The following is a 4,589-nucleotide window of genomic DNA, read 5'->3' on the forward strand; positions in this document are numbered from 1 at the left end:
ACAGCAATTAACCACTAAGAAGAATATATGCAGTGTATTATTTGTTGAAACTGTACTTCCGATTTGATTTGAAACTGTCTCATTGCTATCTGTTTATTAATAAAACTTTGAAAAAAAAATCTGCATGGTACTGGCATCGAGACAGAACTGAGGATCAATGGAACTGATTAGAAGAAGCAGACACAATTACAAACACACTCAGCCACCTTATCTTTGATAAAGGGCCCAAACATGCTCACTGGAAGATAGCCTCTTTAATAAATGGTGCTGGAAAAACTGACTTTCCACATGCTGAAGGCTAAAACTAGACACATGCCTATCACCATGCACAAAACTATTGCCAAAATGGATCAAAGACTTAAATATTAAAACAGAAACACTAAATCTTCCAGAGGAAAATGTAGGTAGAAGCCTTAAGGACATAAGAGTAGGTAGAGAGCTCATGAACAAAAACCAAACTGCATGGAACAACAACAACAAAAAAAAAAAAATACTACACAGGAAATACTTTAAAGAATCAACAACTGGGATCTCATCTTATGGAAAAGCTTCTTTACTTCAAAACAAATCTCCAACAGAGTAAAAAGAAAACCCATAGGGCTGGAAACACAGAGCAGTGGCATAAGTGCCTGCTGGGCATGCACAACGTCCCAAATTTGATCCCTGGCACTGAAAAAAAAAAAGAAAAAAAAAAAAGGAAAACCCACAAACTGAAAAAAAAAATTATAGCCAACTGTCCCTCCAACAAAGGCCTTCCATCTAGAATATATAAAGAATGTTTTAAAACTCAGGCTCCCCAAATTCAAAGGCCCAATCCAAAACTGGGCATCTGAGATGAATGTATATTTCTCAGAGGAAGAAATACAAATGGCGGTAAATTTATGAAAAAATACTCAACATCACTGATCATTCGAGAAATGCAAATTAAAACAACACCAAGATTCCATCTCACCCCAGAAAGAATAGCTAACATCAAGAAATCAGCCAATAACAAATGCTGAAGGGGCTGTAGAGAAAAAGGAACTCTTTTCCACTGTTGGTGGGAATGCAGACTGGTACAACTACTATGGAAATCAGTGTAGAGATTCCTTAAAAAGCTAGGATTGGAAATCCCACTCAAGCCAGATATTCCCATCCTGAGTATTTTCCCAAAGGACCAAAAACTTCATACCACAGAAATATATGTGCACTCATATTTATAGCAGCGCAACTTGTCATAGCTAAATCCTGGAAACAACCCAGATGCCCATCAAGTGAAAGAATGCATAAGCAAGATGTGGTATTTTTTACACAGTGGAGTATTATTCAGCTATAAAACAAGATAAATTTAAGTCTTTTGACGGTAAATGGATGCAACTAGAGAACATACTCTTAAGTGAAATAAATCAGACCTGCATGTACAAACATCATACTGTCTCCTTAGTGTGAGAACTTAAAAGAGAAAATGGAATCTGAAGGGTCCAATAGACACTGGGAAAGGAGAATGAACTCATTCAAAAGGAAAGAGTTACTGAGCTGAGGAGAAACACAAGAGGGGGAGTGGGGGAAAAGACATTCATCTGTATGTAAGCAGGATAGTTTGTTGTTGTTGTTGTTGTTGTTGTTTTGAGGCAGCAACAGTCTTTTATCGGGCTCAGATCAGAAGTCCATGGTTCTTGAGGACCTCTGTGAACTTGCTGATTTTCTTTTCCACATTCTTCTCAGCCTGATTCCATAGCCTCATGATCTACTTCTTCTTCCTGTAATGGATCTTGTCCTTCTCCTTCCTCTTCTCCTCTCGAGTGGCTGTCACTACCTGGTACTTCCAGCCAACCTCATGAGCCGGGCAGCCCAGGTAGGCAAATTTCCTCATTGACCTCAGGCACACAACCTTGAGGGCAGGGCAGCAGGAACCACCACCCACTTTTTCTTGTCATAGGGTGGTGGGATCCCATCAAACACCTTGAGGTGGTCCAGGGCAGCCTGCCCTCGCTTGGTCTTATGGGGCAGCATCCCTCGCACAGTCCGCCAGAAGATATGGCTGGGGATCCAGAAGTGGTAGGAACCGCGGGATGGGTTGGTATTCATCCACTTGTGGAGGAAGGCCAAGGACAACTTGTTTCTGTAGAAGTTGCCAGAAACGTTGATACCCTCACAGTGCACAACCACCACCATGCAGCCTAGCAGTATCTGCTAGGCACCCCAGGAGATGGCCTCAGCCATCCAGCACCAGGACCTACCCCTCCACCATCTTTGGTAGAGAGAGCAGGATAATTTGGACAACTATACTGTGCATTTCTGCTGGTCTATGGAAAGAAGTAGTCAATGCTTTAATTTGTTTTGTCTTTTTTTCAATTCTTTGTACTTTTCTAAATTTCTTATACATTTCTTTTTATCGTCCTTCTTCCAATTTTGCATGCATATACCTGGTAATATTCACTACATTACAACAAATACTGTGAAATTCATATTACTTTGTACATGAAATTCTGTGTCACATAATTTTTCTGTTTTAATTCTAATTTGTACTCTCCTTAAAAAAAACCATAAAATAAATTTTAAAAATAAATGATGACAATTTGGTTTCAATATGTGCTCAGTATGCACAAAGTTCTGCTTTGATCTCTAGTTCACAAGAAAACTATTTTTAATTTTAAAAATTGAGTTTAAAAATGTAAAAGGATATTTACATTTATGTGGTGAAGAAGTTAAAATAACTGTCTTAAAAGCTCAGTAGAAGGGTGTAGTGGTATATCCTATGTTCCCAGAACTTGGAAAGTGAAACCAAAGGTACCACCCTAAGTCTGAGGAAACATCATGAGTTCAAGCCCAGTTTGGAATACACAGTAAGACCCTGTCTCAAAAACAAAAAACCCAGTCAAGCACAACTATATACACAACTAAATGAAGTCAAGGAAGCAAATGAGTAGTTCAATAAAGAGATAGTAAATTGAAGAAGGAGAATGAGGAAGAGGAAGGAAAGAAGAACTACCATGAGCAACAGCAGCAGGCCATGCAGCAGGGTATGACTATAGCTCAGCTACTTGGGAAGCTGAGGCAAATTTGAATCCATGAATTTGACACAAGCCAAGGAACACAGTGAAACTTCATCTCAAAAATAAATAGATCCAGGCATGGTGGCACATACTTATAGTCCCAACACCCTGGGAAGCTGAAGCAGGAGGATTGCAAATTAGAGCCCAGCTCAGGTAAGTTAGTTCCTTAATGAGACTCTGTCTCAAAATTTAAAACAAAGATTTTTAAAAAGGAGACTAGGGACATAGCCCAGTGAAAAAGCCTTGGATTCAATCTCTAATAGTACCAAAAAATAATAAATAAATAAAATTTGAAGCTAAAGAACACAATGACTTACTGAAGAATTCTATTAAGAAAAAAAAATTCTATAAAGAACTTCAATAGCATACCCAATCTAGCAGAAGAATCAGTGATACTGAAGAAAGGTTATTTGAAAGTAGCTAGTCACAGAAAGAGCCAAGAAAGCTTATAAAAACTATAGCACATCTTTAAATAAATCAAAATATGCAATATTGGAATTTCAAAAGGAGCAGAGAAAAAGTTTATTTTTTAAAAAAATCACAAAACCAGGCATGACGGCATATATCTGTATCCCAGTGCTTTCAGAGGTTAAGACAGGAGGGTCACATGTTTAAACCCACCCTTGTTAACTCAGTGACTTAGCAAGACCCTGACTCAAAAAAGGGAGGGGGTTCACTGTGGATATATCTCAGTGCCAAGCCTGAAATTCAATCCTCAATATCAAAAAGAAAAGAAAATGTCATAAACCTGAGAAAATATATCCAGTTACAAAAAGTTCAAAAATCTTCAATTGAGTCTCAATCATGAAATGAAAAATGAAAATACAACATACCAAAAGTTATGAGATATAACAAAAGTACTCGTAAGAGGGAATTTTACAATGAATGCCTACATCAAAAAGAACAATCTCAAAAAATGAAGATTGGACAAACATATACAAAATAAAACCTGTATTTTTAGTAATCATAGTCCAGGCCACTGTATTAATGGTATTTTAGGGCTTTGTGTATATACTACAGAATATAACAAATGAGTAATTAGAAGAGATTCTAATTCTAAAATCCCCTGTGACTATTAACAATTGTATCATCCACAGTGAAAGCTATCATTGTGAAAGGAGATGCTAAGGGACACTTACTGGTCTAAACTGGAGTCACTATAAAACTAAGTATCTTGTATCATACACACTTAGCATATTTAGCATACTCAAGATACCTAGAGGCAGTAATCAAACCAATACTCACAAATATCTCTCAAAGTCAGTGAGGACTCAGGACATAGGAGAACCTGTACTATAACATCCTATAACTCAGTTGTATCCCAAATTTTCTGATCAAGGAGATTATGGGGCCACAGAGGAAAGTGATCAATGATGTAGAGTGTGCCTAAGGAGAGTCAAATGGACAGAAAACATTCTCTCAGGCTTTCACAGAGAGCAAACTTGTCAAGCAATGGCCATGACTCATCCACAAGGCTGACACTGACAAAGGATCTACAAACTGCGGTACAGGGATTCAGGATAAATCCTGAGGGGATTTGACTGACCTTGGCAG

General features: G+C 38.0%; 1 pseudogene; it reads right to left on the reverse strand.

Moving 5' to 3' along the window:
* Positions 1-1,633: 1,633 nt before the first annotated feature.
* Positions 1,634-2,230, reverse strand: LOC101564857 (annotated as a pseudogene).
* Between the last annotated feature and the right edge of the window lie 2,359 nt (positions 2,231-4,589).

Source organism: Octodon degus, unplaced genomic scaffold, assembly GCF_000260255.1.
Source record: "Octodon degus isolate 3935 unplaced genomic scaffold, OctDeg1.0 scaffold00071, whole genome shotgun sequence".
Lineage (NCBI taxonomy): Eukaryota > Metazoa > Chordata > Mammalia > Rodentia > Octodontidae > Octodon > Octodon degus.